The sequence below is a fragment of the Trachemys scripta genome, chromosome 7, assembly GCF_013100865.1.
Source record: "Trachemys scripta elegans isolate TJP31775 chromosome 7, CAS_Tse_1.0, whole genome shotgun sequence".
Lineage (NCBI taxonomy): Eukaryota > Metazoa > Chordata > Testudines > Emydidae > Trachemys > Trachemys scripta.
This window is the reverse complement of record NC_048304.1, coordinates 71,464,923-71,488,614: the sequence shown is the minus strand read 5'-3', so window position 1 is coordinate 71,488,614 and position 23,692 is coordinate 71,464,923. Positions and strand designations below refer to the sequence as shown.

The following is a 23,692-nucleotide window of genomic DNA, read 5'->3' as shown; positions in this document are numbered from 1 at the left end:
AGGTACTGGAATGAGACCATCCACAAACCCATTTCAACTAAGTCACCAAACAACCCATTTTCTTGGACTTTGCATTTGGGGGAGGATTTGCTTGTTATGAATAGGAAATTAATAGTGAGTTTTTGAATGTGTTAGTGTAATATATTGGTATATAGCACTTTTCATTTACAGATCTCCTATGAGGGATTGCACGTCCCCAGGCAGTGTTCATATTATGGTCAACAACTAGCAGATCACCTGAACCAATAGAGAAGGAGGCCAGCAAATCTCTAGCTTGCAAAGGGGTCCACCCAAAAAGCTCCTGACTGGGGGAGATATCCAGCCCCACCAATTGGCTGAGAAGCTTTACTTAAACCATAAAGAGGCAGGTCGCTACTATGGACCCTGCCTACTATGGACCCTCCCTACTTGCCTCGCTCCTGAGCACTCTCTCCCAGCCAATTCCTGTTCTCCTTATCCCAGACCCACGTCTGTTCCCAGTTGCTGCTTTCCTGCCTCAATCCAGGTTCCTGCTCCTATGCCCTATCCCTTATGCTGACTCCAGCTTCAATCCTTGGCTTGACTCCTGCCTCTGTCTCCAGCTTTGATCTTTGGTTTGGCACCTGACTCTGACCCTGGCTCTGGCTCCAATTCCAGGCTCCCGCCTCTAACCATTAGGCATGACGGCCCACACCCCAGTGCCAACATCTCCAACCATTTTATACATATGAATTAATTAAACTCCTGTGAAATTCATAAGTATAATGTCTCTTTTAAAAATGGGTAAACAGACACAAAGAGATTAAAGGGCTTGCCCAAAGTTCTGTAATAAGCCAGTGGCAGAACCAGGAACAAAATTTAGTCAAACTAATGTCAATTAGTTTTTCCATCAACATCACTTTTGTTATGTGATTTTGGCAATCCTGCGCATGCGCCGCTCCGTCTTTCAGCGGCATTTCGGCGCATGTGCGGGGCCGCCGAAGGACATGCACCTTTTTTCTCCACCGCTCCTCCTCGGCAGCAACCCTGGCTATGCCACTGGGTAAAGTAGAGGTTCTACTGTAGATATATAATAGGTACACTTGAATAGTTCTGTTTGAAAGATGTTTCCCATTCCGTAGATATTCCATAGCTTAAAAATGTGAAAAAGTATGGTCTTGTGGTTAGAACACTAGACTGAGACAGAGACAATCTGGATTGTCTTCTTATGTGACCTGGAGCAAGTTGCCTAACTTTTCTGTGTCTCAGTTTCCCTCCATAAAATAATATTTTCCTTCTCCTAACCTTTCTTTCCTCAACTAGTTAGATGGTAAACTCTTCAGGGCAGGGACTGTCTCTTAATAGAGTCTTGATCTCTACTGGGACGTCTAGCTGCAGTGTAATACAACTAATAATAATTTAAACAAAGGAAGTTAGTGCACATTTTGGAAGATTTTATTCTTAGCATATATTAAAATATTTTTGTCACAAAAATATCTATTAACATGTCAGTGACAATGGTACTATCAAACTGAGACCATATTTTATTAAACTTAATTTCAGTTTTCCCAATCACCCTGATATCTGCTGGGAGAGCAATACAGCTGTGGACAGACAATCCAGGAAGTTTTTGGAAAGTGTAGGGGACAATTTCCTGGTGCAAGTGCTGGAGGAACCAACTAAGGGCAGAGCTTTTCTTGACCTGCTGCTCACAAACAGGGAAGAATTAGTAGGGGAAGCACAAGTGGATAGGAACATGGGAGGCAGTGACCATGAGATGGTTGAGTTCAGGATCCTGACACAAGGAAGAAAGGAGAGCAACAGAATACAGACCCTGGACTTCAGAAAAGCAGACTTTTACTCCCTCAGGGAACTGATGGGCAGGATCCCCTGGGAGAATAACATGGGGGGAAAGGAGTCCAGGAGAGCTGGCTGTATTTTAAAGAATCCTTATTGAGGTTGCAGGAACAAACCATCCCGATATGTAGAAAGAACAGTCAGGGCCAGCTCCAGGTTTTCTGCCCCCCAAAGTGGGAAAAAAAAAAAAAGAGCGGCGGCAATTCGGTGGCAGGTCCTTCGCTCCAAGAGGGATTGAGGGACCCGCCGCTGGATTGCCACCGAAGATCTGGACGTGCCGCCCCAATAGCAGCCGGCGTGCCACCCCTTGGTATTGGCTGCTCCAAGCACCTGCTTCTTTAGCTGGTGCCTGGAGCCGGCCCTGAGAATAGTAAATATGGCAGGTGACCAGCTTGGCTTAATAGTGAAATCCTTGTTGATCTTCAACACAAAAGAGAAGCTTATAAGGAGGGGAAGATTGGACAAATGACCAGGGAGGAGTATAAAAATATTGCTCGGGCATGCAGGAGTGAAATCAGGAAGGCCAAATCACACTTGGAGTTGCAGCTAGCAAGGGATGTGAAGAGTAACAATAAGGGTTTCTACAGGTATGTTAGCAACAAGAAGAAAGTCAAGGAAAGTGTAGGCCCCTTACTGAATAAGGGAGGCAACCTAGTGACCGAGGATGTGGAAAAAGCTAATGTACTCAATGATTTTTTTGCCTCTAGAACACATGACTTATGAGGAGAGGCTGGGGGAACTGGGCTTATTTAGTCAGCAGAAGAGAAGAATGAGGGGGGGATTTGATAGCTGCTTTCAACTACCTAAAAGGGGGTTCCAAAGAGGATGGATCTAGACTGTTCTCAGTGGTAGCAGATGACAGAACAAGGAGTAATGGTCTCAAGTTGCAGTGGGGGAAGTTTAGGTTGGCTATTAGGAAAAACTTTATCACGAGGAGGGTGGTGAAGCACTGGAATGAGTTACCTAGGGAGGTGTGGAATCTCCTTCCTTCGATGATTTTAAGGTCAGGCTTGACAAAGCCCTGACTGGGATGATTTAATCGGGGATTGATCCTTCTTTGAGCAGGGGGTTGGACTAGATGACCTCCTGAGGTCCCTTCCAACCCTGATATTCTATGATTCTATGTGTTGTGTCTTTTCTGAATACAAATGTCAATCTCCAAGCCCAATAACCTCTTCCTACTGTGCACTGAATCGTCAGTAGAAGACTGATTTCTTTTGGCTGGAAAAGAGCTATTTTGGCCATAGAAAGTTAATTCCTACATTAGAAATGTTCAGCTTCTGAGTCTTTCTTCAAGCACCCTGTTAACGGCAAAAAATAACACTTATGTGTTCATCCTGATTGAATTATTGACTGAATTACTAGTTTTGGGGTAAATATAATATTACTTATTAGGTCAATAAAATATTATTTAAGGCCTCAGTCCCTTGAAGACTTATGCAATATTAAGGGCACAAGAGCAAGCTATCCCACTGCGTAGGAAAGATAGGAAGTATGGCAAGAAACCACCCTGGCTTAACTAGGAGATCTTCAATGATCTAAAATTCAAAAAAGAGTCCTATAAAAAGTGGAAATTAGGTCTAATTACAAAGGATGAATATAAACAAATAACACAAGTATGTAGGAAGAAAATTAAAAAGGCCAAGGCACAAAACAAGATCAAACTAGCTGGAGACATAAAGAGTAACAAGAAAACATTCTAAAAATACATTAGAAGCAAGAGGAATTCTAAGGACAGGGTAGGCCCATTACTCAATGAGCAGGAAAAAATAATAACAGAAAATGTGGAAATGGCAGAGGTGCTTAATAACGTCATTGTTTCGGTTTTCACTAAGAGGGTTGGTGGTGATTGGACATCTAACATAGTGAATGTCAGTGAAAATGAGGTAGAATCAGAAGAGGCTAAAATAGGGAAAGAACAAGTTAAAAATTACTTGGACAAATTAGATGTCTTCAAGTCACCAGGGCCTGATTAAATGCATCCTACAATACTCAAGGAGCTGACTGAGGAGATATCTGAACCATTAGCGATTATCTTTGAAAAGTCATGGAAGACGGGAGAGATTCCAGAAGACTAGAAAATGGCAAATATAGTGCAAGCTATAAAAAGGGAAATAAGGACAACCCAGGGAATTACAGACAAGTCAGCTTAATTTCTGTACCAAGAAAGATAATGGAGCAAATAATTAAGCAAGCAATTTGCAAACATCTAGAAGATAATAAGGTGATAAGTAACCATGAGCATAGATTTGTCAAAACAAATCATGTCAAACCAACCTGATAGCTTTCTTTGACTGGGTAACAACCCTTGTGGATGGGGGGGAAGTGGTAGACATGGTATATCTTGACTTTAGTAAAGCTTGTGATACTGTCTCACATGACCTTCTGAGAAACTAGGGAAATGCAACCTAGATGCAGCTACCATAAGGTAGGTGCAAAACTGGTTGGAAAACCATTCCTGGAGAGTAGTTATCAGTGGTTCATAGTCATGCTGGAAGGACATAACAAGTGGGGACTGATAGGGATCAGTTCTGGGTCCAGTTCTGTTCAATATCTTCATCAATGATTTAGATAATGGCATACAGAGTACACTTACAAAGTTTGCAGATGATACCAAGCTGGGAGGGGTTGCAAGTGCTTTGGCGGATAGGATTAAAATTCAAAATGATCTGGACAAACTGGAGAAATGGTCTGAAACAAATAGGATGAAATTCAATATGGACAAATGTGAAGTACGCCACTTAGGAAGGAACAATCAATTGCACACATACAAAGTGGGTAATGACTGCCTAGGGAGGATTACTGTGGAAAGGGATCTGGAGGTCAGAGCGGACCACAAGCTAAATATGAATCAACAGTGTAACGCTGTTGCAAAAAAAGCAAGCAGGAGTGCTGTAAGCAAGACACGGGATGACCGCTTTTCTCTGTGCTAATTAGGTCCCAAGTGGAGTATTGTGTCCAGTTCTGGGCGCCACATTTCAAGAAGGATGTGGACAATTGGAGAGAGTCCAGAGAAGAGAAACAAAAATGATTAAAGATCTAGAAAACATGACCTGTGAGGGAAGATTGAAAAAATTGGGTTTGTTTAGTCTGGAAAAGAGAAAACTGAGAGGGGACATGATAATAATTTTCAAATATGTAAAAGGTTGTTACAAGGAGGAGGAAGAAAAATTGTTTTTCTTAACTTCTGAGGATAGGACAAGAAGCAATGGTCTTAAATTGCAGCAAGGGAGGTTTAGGTTGGACATTAGGAAAAACTTTGTAACTGTCAGGGTGGTTAAACACTGGAATAAATTGCCAAGGGAGGTTGTGGAATCTCCATCATTGGAGATTTTTAAGAGCAGGTTAGACAAACACCTGTCAGGAATGGTCTACATAATACTTAGTCCTGCCACGAGTACAAGGAACTGGACTAGATGACCTCTCAAGGTCCCTACCAATTCTATGGTTCTATGATTTTATGTGCTTAATTTTCCTCATGTAAGTAGTTCTATTGAATAGTAGCAATAAGTAGCCAAGGCAGGAACAAGGCCTAAACCAGTATCACACTAATGTATGGACACTGGCACCTTCCCCAAATATGAATGGGCACTGATACTAAATTATCTAGTCATATCTGAACATGGTCCCTCCAGGGGGAGGCAAAGGCATATCCGTAGGGCAGCTTATTCTGCTGCTGCACATGATGCATGTGTTCCATGGACTTCAGTCTCCAGGGCTTCCCTTGGCAGCACCTTTGTCCAACACCAAACTCAGTGAATGTGTTTTTAATTAACCTCCCAGCACAACCCCCACTACCCACTTGAGTCATGTCTTTTGAAAATACAATAGCCTTTTGGACATCTATTGAAGTTTGCCATGCAAAGGACTGTTTACAGTCCATTCAGTCACATCACATGAAGGCAGACAAATATTGACAAATTATATAAGTGTTCATATACAAATGCTAGAAGTGTCAATACTAATATGGGTAAACTTGAGTGCTTGGTATTAAATATAGATATCAATATAATAGGTATCATAAAAACTTGGTGGAATGATGATAAACAGTAGGACATGGTAATACCAGGGTTCAAAATATAAAGGAATGAAAGTGTGTATCACGCTGATGGGGGAGTGGTAATATTTGTGAAAGCAAGCATAGTTACAACCACAGTAAACATTTTAAATTAATCAGAGTATAACACAGAATCTCTATGATAGAGATTCCATGCTTGCATAAAAATAGTATAGCAGTAGGAATATACTACCCACCATTTGACCAGGATGGTGATGGTGACTGATTTCAGATCAGGGAGATTAGAGACGCTACAGAAACAGTAAACCCCAATAATAATAGGAGATTTCAACTAGCCCCATATTGACCGGGTACATGTCACTTATAAGATGGGATTCAGAGATAACATTTTTAGACACCATAATGACTGCTTCTTGGAGCAGCTACTCTTGGAATCCACAAGGGAAGAGACAATTCTTGATTTAGTCCTTAGTGCAGCACAGGATCTGGTCCAAGAGGTGAATATAGCTGAACTACTTCGTAAGAGCAACCATAATATAATTAAATTTAACATCCTTGGGGTTGGGGTTGGGGGTCAGGAAGAACACCAAAGAAACACACCACAGTAATATTTCACTTCAAAAAGGGGAACTACACAAAAATGATGAATCTTGTTAAATGGAAATTAAAAGGAACAGTCACAAGAGTGAAATGTCTGCATGCTGCATGGAAACTATTTCAAAACACCACAGTGGAGGCTCAATCTAAATTTATCCCAAATAATAAATAATAATAATAAAAAAAAACAGTAAGCAGACCAAAAAAAAAATGCCAGTGTGGTTAAACAGAAGAATAAAAGAGGTGTTTAGAGGCAAAATTTAAAAAATCCTTTACAAATTGGAAGTCAAATCCAACTGCGGAAAACAGAAAAGAGCATAAACTATGGCAAGTCAAAGTGCAAGTGCAAAAGTACACCTCTACCTCGATATAACGCTGTCCTCGGAAGCCAAAAAATCTTACCGTGTTATAGGTGAAACCGCATTATATCAAACTTGCTTTGATCCACCGGAGTGCGCAGCCCCCTCTCCCCCCATCACTGCTTTACCGCGTTATATCCGAATTCGTGTTATATCGGGTTGCATTATATTGGGGTAGAGGTGTATAATAAGGCAGGCCAAAAAAGAATTTGAAGAGCAATTAGCAAAAGACAAAAATTAACTTTTTTTTGAAGTATATCAGAAGCAGGAAGCCTGCCAAACAATCAGTGGGGCCATTGGATGATCAAGGTACTAAAGGAATACTCAAGGAAGGCAAAACTGTTGCAGAGATGTTAAATGAATTCTTTGCAGTAGTCTTCACTGTAGTGGATAAGAAGGAGATTGCTACACCTGAGCCAATCTTTTTAGGTGACAAATGTGAAGAACTGTCCCAGATTGAGGTGTCTAGAGGTGGTTTTGGAATAAACTGATAAATTAAACAGTAATAAGTCACCAGGACCACTTGTACTCACCCAAGAGTTCTGAAGGTACTAAAATATGAAATTGCAGAACTAACTGTGGTATGTATCCTATCGCTTAAATCAGCCTTTGTACCAAATGATGGATATCATGCCAATTTTTTTTAAGAGGCTCAAGAAGTGATCCTGGCAATTACAGGCCAATAAGCCTAATGTCAATATCAGGCAAACTGGCAGAAACTATAGTAAAGAACAGAATTATCGGACACATAGATGAACTTGATATGCCGGGAATGAATCAATGTGGCTTTTATAAAGGGAAATCATGCCTCATCATTCTATTAGGATTCTTTGAGGCAGTCAACAAGAATGCGGACAATGGTGATCCAGTGTATATAGTGTACTTAGACTTTCAGAAAGCCTTTGACAAGGCTCTTAAGCAAAGTAAGCAGTCATGGAATAAGAGGGACGGTTCACTCTTGGATCGGTAACTGGTTAAAAGATAAGAAACAAAGAGTACGAATAAATGGTCAGTTTTCACAATGGAAAGAGATAAATAGCTGGGGCCAGAAGGTTCTGTAGTGGGACATGTGCTGTTGAACATATTCCTAAATGATCTGGAAAAAGGGCATAAAGAGTGAGGTGACAAAATTTGCACATGATACTAAATTATTCAAGATAGTTAAGAGTTACAATAGGCTTTCACAAAACTGGGTAAATGGGCAATGAAATGGCAAATGAAATTCAATGTTGGTAAATTCAAAGTAATTCACACTGGAAAAAATAATCCCAATTATTCACACTGGAAAAAATAATCCCAATTATACATACAAAATTATGTCACCACTCAAGAGAGAGATCTTGGACTCATTGTGGAGGGTACCCTGCTCAGAGTCCAGTGGCAGTCAAAAAGTTAACAGAATATTAGGAACCATTAGGGAAGGGATAGATAATAAGAGAGAAAATATCATAATACCACTATATAAATCCATGGTATGCCCACACCTTGAATATAACATGCAGTTCTCAAAAAAGATCTATTAGAATTGGAAAAAAATCCAGAGAAGGGCAAGAAAAATGATTAGGGGCATAGAACTGCTTCCATATGAGAAGAAATGAAAAAGACTGGGACTGTTCAGCATAGAAAAGCGATGACTAAGGAGGGGATCTGATAGAGGTGTATACAAATCATGAATGGTGCAAAGAAAGTGAATAAGAAAGTATTATTTACCCCTTCACATAACACAAGAACCAGAGGTCACCCAATGAAATGAATAGGCAGCGGGTTTAAAACAAACAAAGAAGTACTTCACATAGTGCACAGTCAACCTGTGAAATTTGCTGCCAGGACCAAAATTATAAATGAGTTATACTTTGAACTGCGTTCAAAAACAGAACTAGATACATTCATGGAGGACAGGTCCATCAACGGCTATTAGCTAAAATGGCCAGGGATTCAATCCCATGCTCCAGTGTGCCTAAACCTCTGATTGTCAGAAGCTGGGCTTGGACAGCAGCAGATGGATCACTTAATAATTGTCCTGTTCTGTTCATTACCTGTGAAGCATCTGGCATTGGCCACTATCAGAAGACAAGATACTGAACTAGATGAACCATTGGTCTGACTGACAAAATATGACCATTGTTACATTCTCATGGACAGACCGTGCATCAAACATTTCCAAAGAAAATCATATTTATTCTGATATTATGTGGCAAAAGCTCAATCACAGATAGAGAGGCAGGAGAGTAGAAGGGGAGACAGAAATGATACAGAGAACAGATTAGGTGTGAGGAGCATCAGAAAAAAGAGGAGGGAAACCCATAGAGAGGAAAGAATAGCAGAAGAAACATGGCAAAGGGGAAATCTCAGGGCGGGGAGCAGTGCCAAAGGGTGGGTGGAGAGACCTCAGAGGTGAATGAAAAAGGGAATACGGCAGTGGGGAGGGAGTCCAGAAGAGGGAGGAAGCAAGAGAAGAGAGTCCTCTGGGTCAGGGAATGGACATGAATCAGGAAATTATCTGAGAGGGAAAAATGGGGGTAAATTATAAAGTGGAGAGAGAGAGAAAGGGAAAGAGTTGCTACCAAAACAACAGAGCATGAAACAGGCTTAGCCTTTTTCTCATCCTGATGGAGCTAAGGTGACTCCCCCACACATATACACACACACACAAAGGGCTGAGGGATGGGGAGAGTACTGAAGAATGGAGTGAGCTACATTAAAAAAAGAAATAAACAACAATGACAGATGGAGTTTGGCCAATATGATTAGTAGGTTGCATTTCTTCTCATATAAAGCTATTAAACAAACTACCAAGGGCAAGACAGCCACTGCTCTTAATGGACCATTTATAGGAGTATAAACCCTCCTTACGCCCCTGCTCAGATTGTGCTATTGGCTGCAGTAGGAAGAATGGGGGCTATTTACTGAATTCCCCCAACTGAAAGCAAGTAGATGGGGAGAGGGGAGGGAGTGAGAGAAGTCCTGGTGCCTCCCATTCCACTCATAGCTCAGGTGGGAGTAAGCTACTGCATGAAAAGGGATGATGTAATTTACTCCTCCCCCCAAAGCAATGGGGGAGCTGGGGAGGAACGGTTTGTCGCTGAGTCACAATTTTTTCTTTGGTTTGCTCCTGGGACAATGCAGCTATATGCTGCCTCTTACTCCTCTTATCTAGCCCTCAAGCAGTGGTCCTCAAATCTATAGCAAAAGCATTTCTCAAAAAATGAGCATTAAATTCATGCAGTGAAACTCTAACCCCAAGTCAGTCAGTGACAAGTCTCCCACTGAGTTCACTAAGGCCAGGAATTCACTTGTGATCGTCTGGATGCATGGAGAAGTATTTTGTAAATGGCCACTGGAGAGGCATTTTGAACATAGCTGCTTTCCGTCACATGTTGCTACATTATACCATTATGAAAGCCCTGAGCATATGATGTCTGAAAATGCCTTAAGGAATCTCAGAACTTTTCCTTCTCCCTTTACAGACAACTAATTACATCAATGAGGTAATTGATTTTCATAATAATGCTGATATCTAATGATTTCAATAAGATTATCATCCTAGAAAGCTGGAAATATGTATACATTGAACCTAAAGTACTGTTTATTCATAATAGCAAAGAGCACTTCTTATATTAAAATTGTATTATGCACTTATTCCAGGATTTTCTTAATGAACAGAAGTTATTGAGATGAAATGAATGAACATCTAACATAAGCCTCATGTGATGTAAGCAGACTAATAACATAAATTGCCTTAATAAGCATCTTTGTAGCAACAAATGGTCTTAATATGAAGAGTAAACCTTAAGTTGGAAGTGCAGAGACTTGTAAAATGTTGTTCTAGCTCTGATTCAGTGCGCTGCTCATAGGATTGTTTGTGAAATTTGGAGAGCACTTTGCCTCTCCTGCTTGGGCAGCTGAAATAAGGTTTGATAATAAAGCAATAGTTATCATGGGCCTGAATCTCCACCTTTGCCCTGTGTAGTCATGTACATCAGAGCAGAATGGGTGTAAAATGCTACCATTCTGATTTTGTAAGGCACTGCCCTCTGTACAGGATTGTCTGCCCCTTCAAGGATCAGGAGGCCTGGGGCCAGTCAACCCTCCTCAGCTATCAGACCCAGCTGGGAAGGGGTCAGTTGTTCCCTATAAAGGACTGAGAGCGCTCAGCTAAAAGAGCTGCAGGTGGGAGATGGGCTCCTTCAGTAATCCCTAACGCAGATGGATTGCAAGGAAGGATACATCCTCATTTCTGCACATGAGAGAGGCAAGAGGAAAACCCTTGAGAGCGGTAATCCAACCTGATCAGAGAACTGTGCCCCCTTTCTTTCCATAGTCTTTTGCCTAAGTTTTATGTACGAAGAGTAAAACTGTGCCTGGAAGGAGACTTGGGTATGGCAGTGGGTCCTTCCCAAGAAGGCAGGATATTTAACCGGAGTGAGGGAAAACCAGCAGTACCTAGCCTGGCGCCACAATGGCTAGATAGCACTGCTACACACCCATTTTGGACTAGTATAAACGACTGCAAAAGAGCAGTATGACAGAGTTTTGGGCCCTATATCTCTATAGTTTACCCGAAGACTCTTAACTCTCCCTACAAACACAAGACAATGTTTAAAAAGTCTGAAAAGTTACCCAGCCTTTGTCAAGGGACAAGAGAGAGGCTGGGAATGGGCGACAGGGGATGGATCTCTTGATGATTACCTGTTCTGTTCATTCCCTCTGGGGCACCTGGCATTGGCCACTGTCGGAAGACAGAATAGTGGGTTAGATGGACCTTTGATCTGACCCAGTATGGCAGTTCTTATGAGAGACTGGACTTACCTAACTCTCCCCATTTTGGTTAGAGTTTTAGGTCCAAACTCGACTTTCACTTCCTACAGTGCAGTCTCACTGAGGTCAATGGGAATGTGCTGGGGTAACTGGGAGGAGTGTTTGGCTCTCAGGCTTTTGCTGAGTTTCTCTAGCACTTCAGTCAAATCTTTGCTGTTCCAGCTGAGTTATTAAAATTATCTTAGTTGGCCTTTTATTCACTGTGATTGTCATTCTTACTCCTGAGATGGGAACCTGGTTGGCTGCTGACTCGTCCTTTCCCTGGCTACTCAGTGGGTTCGCGATCTTGATCACCACCCAACTGTAAGATGGTTATTGGAGGCTTCCAGCACTTACTGTTCAGGGGAGAGAATTTTCAAAACCTGTGGGTAACACCTTTAAGGAAGTCACATTGAAATGCCAGATTTTGACCAGATGTACAAGTGGAACATAGTGCAAGGAATTTCTTGTCGCTTGTGCTGAGGCTGGCCAGAATCTTGTTCGGGAGTTTGTAGTTCTTGCTCCTGGCTAGCTGCCTAAAGATAGGTAAGGAGGATCAGTCTGAAGACTGGATCATGCCTTTGGCCCTCCTCCACACTGGCCAGCAGAGCTGGCTAGGCATGGAACGGGTAAAATACTCCATCAGCTCAAAGGGTGGTGGAGCTACCATTGCCATAGATGAAATAGGAGAGGGAACTTTCACTATCCCAAAGAAGAGAAGGAACTGTAGGGGACTGTTTCTTAGTGAAAGCAGAGAAAGGAGGGGGAACTCTCCCTCTGCTTTTACCAGAGGAGGAGGAATCGTGTTCACCTCCCATTACTTTAAACACTAGCTACCACTTGTGTGGGTGATGTCTGGAAGTTTCCTGACAGCTCCAGCTACAATGCAGACAGCAATGTGCCCCCCCCCCTTCCCTCCCCGCCTGCATGCTGGAGGACAATGAACAATCAGAAACCAACAATTAAAAACATGCTTGATGGCAAGCTACATTTTTTTAGTGATATGTTTATTCCATTTATCTCTTTTCTGATGTTTCTAGTGGATGATGTGATGAAAGAATCTTAGCCACAATCTGAATCATAATATATTACAAGTGTTATCATCACTGTTCATATTTACCTAATTGCTTGCTTCTATGGCATCTCTTTTTCCTCTATTTTGACTTGACTTGACCATAGCTACTATCTTTTTCTTCATAATTTTCCTCATTTACATATTTAAAACAGTGATTAATCAGTTAGTCCACATAAAACTCTGAGGCCTATAAGTATTATTAAAGTCTGCAAAATACTTTGAAATTGTAAATAGAAAACATATCTCTGCCTTCCATACATGTAAAGTACATAAATTTAATAAACGTATTTTAAGGTGATCCATAGCATGTGAAGTTGAGACACCTATCAAGTAATTCAAAATATGTGGTTCTGGTGACTGAGTGGGACAGTCTGATATTGTCACAACTGCATACTAGGTGGATTGATATTAGCATGGTTCAGAAACAAACAGTGGATCTGTAATGGTACAATTGCCACCACTGCAGTGGGGTATTACCAGTCTTCGAATGCTTTAGCATTGCAACAATCAGCGCGATGACTGCTTTGCCCAATATCATTTGATTTCTAGGTCTCAGTAACAAAAGAATTTCAACCACTCTAATTTACTTTAGTTTTCTACTTTGCTTTTTGTGTCTAAAAAAAATAAATGCATAGCACTTAATAACATTCCATACAAAGACAGAAAAATGCAATGCATAACCCTACCCGATCCATATCCACATACACTCCCCATCTCCAAACATTCCATTTAGATAACTATAAGTAGCTGAATTTCTCTTTATAGGGAAAGGTCAATGCTGCTAACACTTTCAAATTTTTCTTTTTTCTAGAATCTTGGAGTAGACAATGCTGCACTGCTGGCAGCGGTGTCAATATCGGAGTCCAAATCACGTTTATAGCTGACTCATTACAGTTTCATTTAGAGAAATGCTAGCATGTAAGTATTCTCAGGAAGCAGTCTGGTTAGAAGGCCTGATCATCAGTCATGCTAAAAATAAACTCAGAATGAAGTGTATTTGGAAAACATCTGAAGCACTACAATGCAGTCTTAACCAGAATCCATGTCTTTAATGATAAACCACAGGGCCTGATTCAATGAGGTACTTAAGCACGTGCTTATCTTTATGTCCACTTTTAAGGGTGGGCCAACCAAGATAAGAAATGGCCATAACTAAAAAGTATTGACTAAATGTTTTTCTTCAAACTAATTAGCCAAGAGATTATCCTTTATGTCAGTCTAAAATTCTGCTAAGTAGCTCTCTGGTGTCAGCAGAGATCTCTCCATCCCCGAAGCAATGGTCTAAAGAATAGAATGAATAAGCAACAGTCTAAAGAACAGAGCTTTTGTTCCCTGGCTCCCAAATTTTTATTCACTGGTCAAATTGCCAAACAAGCTTAATAATGATAAATAATCATTAGTATACTTTCACACACCTACAGCAGTTTCCATCTGAAGACCCCAAGGTGCTACAAACATTGATGAATGAAGCCTCAAAATACCTTTCTGAAGTACAGAAGCATGAACATTCCAGTTTTACAGCCAGGGAAACAACGGCACAAAATCATCTAGACACCTAACACCCATTGAAATCAATGAATGATAGATACCTACGTGCTTCTGAAAATCCCAACAGGTGCCTATATACCTTTAAAAATCTGGCCCACAAAAATCATGGTCTAATTGAAATCAATGGCAAAACTCCAATTGACTTCAGTGGGATCAGGATTTCTACAAGGTCCAGGAATGGAACCCAGATTTCCTGAACCCCAATACCTTAGTCTCACTACTGTTGCATCCCATCCAACTTTTCTGTCTTCTTGACTTTTCATCTTAATCTTTTTACTAAACTCTTCTCTGATTGCGTGCAAAATACTGGTGGACGGCATTTACAGTGCTTGATGCTCGTTGTCCTGGTAAAAGTGGATGCTGTGGAGCTTTGACAAGTTCAAAGCAAATTATAAGGAATTCCTCTTCTTCTCCTCAGTGCTATTTCTATTCTTTTAGTCCAAGCTCTGCTATGCTACCATTCGTTGACAGAACTGGCACATATCTTCCAAAGGAGTCCAGGCTAATCTATAATCATCAGGCATTCTCCCCACAAAGCATAAATGATATTGTATAGCTCATCACTGATCGGATTAAAGTGATTCCAAACAGCCGATGTGCCATCTGTGAAGTGAGCTTATTGATTCCGAAGACACATGGTGCTTGGTCCTGCATTTCACCACAGAAACCAACTGGAGCAGGATCAAGGTGGTGATAATCTAGCAATATTAAAGTGGAAACGTCACTAGCATGGCCAGAATAAGTTTAGAGAATTTCATAGTTTGACTTTCAAGGATCAGTAATTTTTATACCTCCTTATAGGCTACTTCCATGGGTGGTATTATCACTTTGTCTGTTTGTTAAATATCAGAGAGCTTCATCACCTGTGTGGCACTCTCTACTGCTCGTACTATGAGCCTTGTCATAATCATCCAGAGGCTTGGATTCATTCATTGTCATGGCATAGTCATCACCATCCTTTCTGCACAACGCTGTCACTATGCATCAGAATGTCAGTTAATTTGGCTTTTTTCTTGCCAGTGTTGCTAGAGGATTTCTGGAAACTTTCAGAAGGGTGGACTAAAATTTGAGTCATTAATGGCTATCTGTTGGCCATTGTTATCCCAACATAACTGCACAAGGTGCCAGACAGAATGATTGTAAATTGATGCTTCCTGAGAAAATGAAGCCATTCCATTCCCTCCATTTACTCAGTATGCTCAATACTAAGGCTTATTATGAAAGCACATGACAAGAAAGTGAAACATGCTGGCTTTTTCCTGAGTAATTTTAATGCAATGCCTGAGAAGACAGACCAGTGACTCAGTACACAGACTAGTTCTGTTGATATTATCATTGTTATTGAAACTAATTGCATGCCCCAAAACTTTAAGCACTATCATCACCAAAGTTCGTTGTCTGAATTTCCTTCTTGGATTTCTCCAAGAGACTGCACCCAAATCTTATGGTAGAAAAAACAGCATCTGATCTCTACAGGTGAATTTGTAGATCCAGGTTTGTCCCTGATCCCTTGTCAATATGATCAAACACAATCTAAAACCAAAACAAGACCCTAAATCTGACACCAGACCTGATGGATGAGAGACTACCGTTACTGTGAGATCTAGCACCTATTTATTGATAATTGACCCCTGGGTCACTGAGACTCTGTTGGGTTATTACTGGCATAGCTTTTAGAAGGTAGCTGGAATCAAAAGAAGACAACATACTCTGTTTAATATCTAAATTCAATGGGCTGCATTCCAATATCTGGTATCGGTTAGAAATAAGAGAGACTTGTAGGCTTTCTTCCAGGTATTCATCCTCTCACTGGCTAAGATGCTGTAATATCACAACACCTTTGTGAAATCAATGCCATCTCAGTCAATACTGAAGCCTTTACTCTCTCAAGAGACTTGTATAAATCATAGAGATAAAGCAAAATGGCAGTGCCATTCAGGCAGCTGAGTGGCTAATCTATAGATTAAGACAGAAACTGATGTAACAAATGTGGATAACACTCTTCAGCTTAATCACTTTGGACAATGTGCTTTTTGCAATATCCCAAAATACCATCTCCAGTTGACCCATTTTACTCATCTGTTTCCCTGAGCATCAAGAATTATGGCTGCTGCAGTGCTGAACTTTCCTGCTTTGAGGCCTGTAAATGTGATCTGACATGTTACAGAAACAATTTCACCTTGTCCAGCCAAGCAGAATCAGAGAAGGGTTTACTAGGAAGTGACTAGGAGAGTGACATTGATAGTAAAATACCATGTTATACATGTATGTATGATCAGAAGTTAGAGTAGTTACTTCCAGAAAGGACCATCATACAAACATAACCGGTTCCCAAATTTCACAGAAGTTATGCTTCTTGCTGTGATTAATATTCACTATCTTTCTCAGAAACAAAGTGGAGTGGGCAAAAGTAGAATCAGAAAAATTGTGAATTTGTTTTCAAAACTTCATGGAGGAAAAGCAGCATTACAAAACCTCAGTACTTCTAAAGGTCTTTCTAGTTACCAAAACACTGTACTGAACTGCCTCTTTATTCAGATTGAAATCAACAGGAGTACTTTGTGGGAGTAAATGCTCACCAGTGTGAGTAAGTGTTTCACAACTGGCTACCTTATGTAATATTGCACCATCTATTTATTCACAGCCATCTGTTGTGATCATTGTATAATGAACAGTAGACATGTCTCTCTGTAGTTACAGGGGGAAAAAATCCTTTAAATGAAGGTACACAACAAGGAAAGCAATATAAAGTTCCAGAGATTCTTTAGCTAGATGCAGGTCCCAAATCCCTTTACAAGCTGCCAACAAACAGAAAGTAGTTTGGTCTGAGAGTCCACATCTTTCCTTACAGCTGATTTTTTCCCGGCCTTCTATTGTCTATGGCTTATAAGAAGATTTATTGATTAAAGTTTCTCTTCACTTGCTGGCTGGAATTTGTACAGTTTGATTTCTCCATTCTGCTTGCTTGCGGGGATTTATATACAACTAAAAGTCTCAAAGCTCCTTACTTCCATTGCTGTCCTTGCTCAGACTGGCCTCTCTATGGAATAATCAGTTTTAAAAAGGAAAGCTGGGGAAACAGATTTCTCTCTGCTCCCCAAAAGTATGTTCTCTCCCCCAAGTCTTCTTTTTCCATGGTCTTCCACTGACATGCAGTCTTCATTAGCTGCAAGCCTGACAGAATGCCTGTGATGGGGGGTGGGGACGCGCACGGAGAGAGAGAGAGAGAGACTGGACAAACCGCTCCTTTTACTTATATATGACTCCCTCATAGTGAAAAGAAAATAGAAAACAACTCTTGGGGTACCAAGCTTCACACTATCCTATCTGCCAGGATAGAGGGAAGATAGAAAGAGGGGGAGGGGGAAATCCTTTCAAAGTTTTTAAAAGACTTAGAGACAAATTCCAATCTAGTGTGATCTGGTGGCAGTTTGCATAGGTTGCCAACTTTCTAATTGCACAAAACCGAACACCCTTGCCACGCCCCTTCTCTGAGGCCCTGCCCCTTTTCAGATGCCCTCCCCCCCCCCCCCCGCTCACACCACACACACCCTCTGTTGCTCACTCTCCCCCACCCTCACTCACTCACTTATTTTCACTGGGCTGGGGCAGGGGTGCAAGAGGAAGTGAGGGCTCTGACTGGGGGTGTGGGCTCCGGGTTGGGGCCAGAAATGAAGGGTTCAGGGTGCAGGAGGGGACTCCAGCTTGGGGCAGGGGATTGGGGTGTGGGCTCTGAGGTGGGGCAAGGGATGAGAGGTTTGGGGTGCAGCAGGGGCTCCGGACTGGGGGATGGAGCTAAGGGCTTTGGAGTATGGGAGGGGGCTCTGGACTGAGGCAGGGAGTTGAGGTGTGTGTGTGTGTGCGGGGTTTGGGTGCAGGAGGGGATTCCGAGCTGGGGCAGGGGGTTGGGGTGTGGGAGGTTGTGCGGGCTCTGGGAGGGAGTTTGAGTGTGTGAAGGGGCTCAGGGCTGGGGCAAGGGGTTCGGGTGTGGGAAGGGGTGCAGGGAGCAGGTTCCGGGTGGCACTTACCACTTACCAGAAGTAGCAACATATCTCTCTGGCTCCTAGGCAGAGGGGTGGCCAGGTGGCTCTGCATGGTGCGTGTTGCCTCCGCCTGCAGGTGCCACCCCCACAGCTTCCATTAGCTGTGGTTCCTGGCCAATGGGAGCTACTGAGCCGGCATGTGGGCGGCGGTAGTGAACAGGGCCCCCCCCGGCCATCTCTCTGCTTTGGAGCCAGAGGACATCGCCACTTCCAGGAGCTGCACGGAGCCAGGTAGGAAGACTGCCAGGCACACTAACTGGACTTTTAACGTCCCTGCTGACTGGAGCCGCCAGGGTCCGTTTTCAACTGGACGTTCTGGTTGAAAACCAGACACCTGGTAACCCTAAGTGTGCACTGGTTTCAATCTGGATTGGATCCTTCAGTCTCCTTGGGTCATCAGAGTAACTATCTACACATACTGTAATGTGCTCTTGTGATTATGGTAGAATTTCATACCTGGATATAACTTTCTTAAAACTAATCACTGCATAAGTGATTTTAAAACAACCATCATCACCACACTGGAGTTTTTTGAAGGAAGGAGAGAGAATTATAGAAATTCCTTTTGCCTTATTGCTGACTTTTCAAAATGGTTTATTTGTTATAGTCACACGTTTTGCTTAGATTAGCCAATTAATTCAGATTCTGCTAGCACATGCAGATGCAAAATGTGGGGAAGAGCATAAGGAGGCTTCCCCTTCACTTCCATGATCTGTATAAGGGCCTGCAAGATTGTAACCTGCAGTCTATAGGTAGTTCCTTCCCTAGTCCCCAGTGGTGCAAGACACCTTAGTGGGTGCAGGGATGAAGCAGGACCCTGGCACACCCCATACACCACTAGTCAAACTGGCCAACTACATGATGGAGAGGTAAGCTGCACTTCACACTGGGTGTTGTTGCAGGTGTACACACACTCCACTCCTAGAAGCTCCAAGAGTCATTCTGCCCACTTGTCTTTCCTCAGGGTTCGTGTAACTCTTTGCTAAGGGATATGCCTAAATGCAGTGTCTAGCCGGTAATGTATAAGAACTTTTAGATAAAATCCAACATACTTGATTCAATCAATACTTTTATTCAGTCTCATACATATTCCATGCAGCAGCACTGTTCAAAACATTTGCAACAAATCTAAAACTTGTGCCAGAGCTACTGGAAGATTTGCTGACATTTTCTATCCTTTCATGTGAACCTGGCATGATTTATAGTTTCAGGTTTTCAGCTGAGCTTGAGGGTTTGTTCAAACCTGAAATTCAAAATGAAGAGCAGATGTAAATCCCTGTGATCCAAAACCAAAGGAAATGTTTGGCACAAAAATGAAGCCAGACAGTCTCTGTCTCTCCATCCATGGTTTGGGAACTGATGATGAAAATGAAAGAAAAGACCTGCTTATACATAAAAGTAATAAAAGAGGCTTGATCTTAATGGTATTTGGAAACTGTTCTCTCACTAGCTTTTTCACTTTCAGACTTGAGAAGCATGATAGTAATTTAAATTTTTTACCCTGCACATTAGTTAGGTGCACATCACCATAACCTTGTTTTGTGCTTGATAATGCTGACAGAAAAATCACCAAATGACACCTATAATGCATCGTCAGCTATGCTGTATTCAGTGTTACATAAGAGCTAGGTGTTATTAGCTATCCTGTTAGAGTCTCAATTAGCTTACCTCCAAAACTGTAAAATTATAAGATCCAAATACTTTTTAATTTCACTTTAAAGCAATTGAGGAACAATTTGGCTACCTGAGCTGAAAGACTATTGATCCTGAATTCCTCTCTCCTCTCCTGAGAAGGCAGCATAGTTATGATTTCCCCTTAACTCTCTTGGGCCTTGGCTTTTCAATATATCCTGTCATATCCTGGTTATAGTGTTTCAGCACACGGCTGGTACATCATATTAAATGCTTGTTCTTGTGGTAATACAGTTCTGGAGCCCTACAATTCCACCTCTTCAGCAGCAAAGCTCCTGTTTTGCAGAATGAAGTCTACTGAGTTCGTGTCTGAAAAGAGTCTCCTTTCCCACAAGGAAGGTGAAATTGTAAAGCTCCGGGACAGCCTCAGTGTGAAAGCACCTCGGCCCAGATTTTTAAAGGTATGTAGATATTGCTGTGTTCTGTTGATAGAATTTAGACTCCAAAGCAGCTAAATCCTTTTTGAAAATGAGATTTAAGTTCCAAAATCAGTTAGGCATTGCGACACTGAGCACAGGAATGGCTAAATACCTTTAAAATCTGGGCCCTTGTCTTATGTTTTATTACATGCACCATGGGAATTTTATCATGAGGATCAAGAAAATGTGTCCCCCACTTCCCTTTTGGATTTCCTCTCTTTCCACCCCCACCCTTAAAAATAAAAGCAAAACAAAATAAATACCCACCACTTCCTCGTTGTCTTGTGATGCAATACCTTTAAAAATGGAGGAGGAAGGAGAACATTATCTTTATATGGAGTTTTACACGGAACCAGATGACGAGAACAGGGGATAATACTTATAAGTCTATAGGGAGAACTGGCAACCCAATGCTCAGTGTTGCACTTCCATGTGATGTGCCTTTTCTTGCCTGTTGTCAAATTCAGTAAAATCTCTAAAGTGATTCTACTTCTTTTTTACCACATACCCGATCAGGATTTCTTTTTTAATACACACAGTTTGCTCCTGGGGCCTCTCATTGCTTTGCACGGCTGATTTGTGATGCCTGTCATGTACCCTAGGGGCACTCCATTTATATAACCCTACAAGTTATTGCTAATAGAAATGTCAGGCCCACTTGCCCCATATCAGCAAATCTAATCTTGTCCTTTCATTTCAAGGACTTCACCTGATCATTTTGGGTCAATGCAGCTCCTACTTCTAATCCTACTGGCCTCTGGGACACAAACATTTGATAACACAGGTTTTATGGTTAACCCATTTCACCTCAGTGACCACTGAGAATTTTACTTTATGATCTTATGTGTGGTGTGGCATTAGTCTTGAAAATGACATTGATTTGGCCAAAGAAAATGACTAACTCCAGATAAACTTTGTGTACAGCTGATCTGAGGACTCATTTTGTGGACAGTAAGGCTCTGATCCTATAAACAGATGGCATTTTTTCTATAATGTAATTACCGCAGAAGTGATTAAAACCCTTCCCTTCAGAGATGGCCCCAGGCCACAAAATTCAGCTCTGGATGCAGATCTCAAACCAAAATTTTGGCCCGAGGTTTTGTTCAGCCCATTCCCAAAAGTAGATGCGAGCATGGAGTTCAGATACCCATATATCTCCATCCCTCCCTCCCATTTACCTTATACTTACTTCTTCCCACACTCTCCTGTCCCACATCTGCGCCCTCCCTACATTCTTCATACATCCCTTCACTTTCCTCTCACAGTCTCCTACTCACATTCTCCATTCAGCACCCCATATTGCCCTGGAATCGCCTTAGTTTCCCTCCTTCTCCTCGCACATCCCTACATCACTCATTGCCACTTTCTGCACCTCATAGTCTCCTGTACGTTCACCATTTCTTGTTCAGCTTTTATGATAGAGCACAGGGGGAAGCTTGATTCCATTCACATTGGAAATAACAGGAGATGACACCTATCTTTTCTTGGGGCAACCTCATTATCACTTGCACAAGCTGCAGGAAAATGGCAACCCAAGGCTTCAGTCCCACTATGGGTAGTGAGAGATGGTGGCCATAGTGAATAAGAAAGCAGGAGTCCATGAGACAATTAAAAAAATAAAAGAAAATCAAATCAAAACACTGAATGTCAAAAAACTTACAAAATGTTGTGAGGATGACAATTCTGCCTCTAGCTTCCTGGTATGATATCAAAGAATGGGCATCTGAGAGTTCATTGCTTCAGCACTTTTATCTTGATGTGCTAATACCAAGATGTAGGCCATTGTAGGCTCCCTATTTCAGCAATCAGAGCTTACTGTGCTATTGTGAAGGCACAGTCTTGTGAGGTTAGTAACAGAGAACTCGAAACTTGCTGGCTTTATGTGAAAGCCTAGGTATTTGAGGGTACTGGCACAGCTTTTCTGAGTTGTTAGAGTTACTTTATAACCCAGCAATGTGCTTGGCTAGGTCAAATTATCAATTAATTCCAAGCAGTACTACCTTCACCTGCTTTCTCTCCCTACGGATAGACCTGCAAGGTGGGAGTTTCAGGTTGAGTCCAAGACAGCTGGAACATACCTTGCACCATCCAATCCCAGCTGTTAGCTGGAATAAATTGTATTATGAAGTCTTAAGACTTTATTCTATGCAACGAGCTGTCTGGTACTTTAATGCACCTGAGGTTGAAATCTTTTGCTGTCATGAACACAAGGAATCACACAAAACTGACAAAAGTTTTGCCCACTACTTGGAATAGATCTGTATTTCTATTGGACTATGTTTCTGAATATTCACTCCTTTTAGTTGTGTCTTCTTCCTTTCCCCCTCCTGAATAGGAACATATGGCAGGTCAGATTTTGGTTTATTTTGTGTAATTTTATCAAACTTGTTGTATAACATTTTTTTATACAACTTGACTTTGCTGTTGGTCCTGAATGAGCACTGCAATTCATGATTTGGGTAGGGAGGGGTTGATGTGCATAGCTTGTGACTCCTTTCCTTTCATCTCTCCTACCTCCAGCAGGAAGGAAGGGAGCAGGCTGGGGTTCTGGCTTCCAGTTGCTGGATAGACCTGAGGGCAAAAGGGCTGGGTGGGCTGGTCTTTACACCCACCCTCAGGATTATAGTCTATCAAGACCATTGGAAATACAATGCAAGTGGGCATTGTTCTTTGTTTTAAAAATTAATCACAACAAAGTGTCAAGTCTCCTAAAATGGAAATAGATCTTTATAGATTTTAAGGCAACTTTGTTACTATTCTGTCAGTGACTAGACTTTGCTTCCATCCTCTATTCTTCCATTTCTTCTACTTGTTTAGTGTCTATTGACAAATAGGGTAACCTAATGCTAATCTGGACTACAGGGCAAAGGAAGGATTAGTGTCATGGTAGTTCCACCTTTCTTATAGGCTTCCAGTAACATACCTGTTGTTAATGGTCATAAAATTAGCAATCACAGGGCCCAATCCTGGTCACACTGACTACAAAGCATAGTGCTTCCAACCCACTGTAGTCTCATTGAAGTCAGTTGGGATTGGACCCTAAGTCCTGATCTAATCAGTGTTGGTGATGACACAAAACCTCACAACTAGGGATCAAAGCCTTTTCAAAAGCAATGCTCACATCTGACAAACCAACTTAACTCTACAGCTGCTCAGCCACGCAACTAAAATTTGGCAAAGTTGGGGATGTGTCAGAGCCTCAAATGGCTAAGGAGATGTGCTTGTCAAGAAATAATGTCAAGTACCGGTACTTAGAGCTATACCCTTGGAGCTATACAAACAACAAGCATTACTGGTACTAATTAATAATAATAAACTTGTATTGCTCA

General features: G+C 41.7%; 1 protein-coding gene across 1 annotated transcript in view; it reads right to left on the bottom strand.

The window, feature by feature from the left end:
* The window catches only part of NRG3 (neuregulin 3), an 877,186-nt gene that overhangs the window by 190,532 nt on the left and 662,962 nt on the right, over positions 1-23,692 (bottom strand). The window lies entirely within an intron of this gene.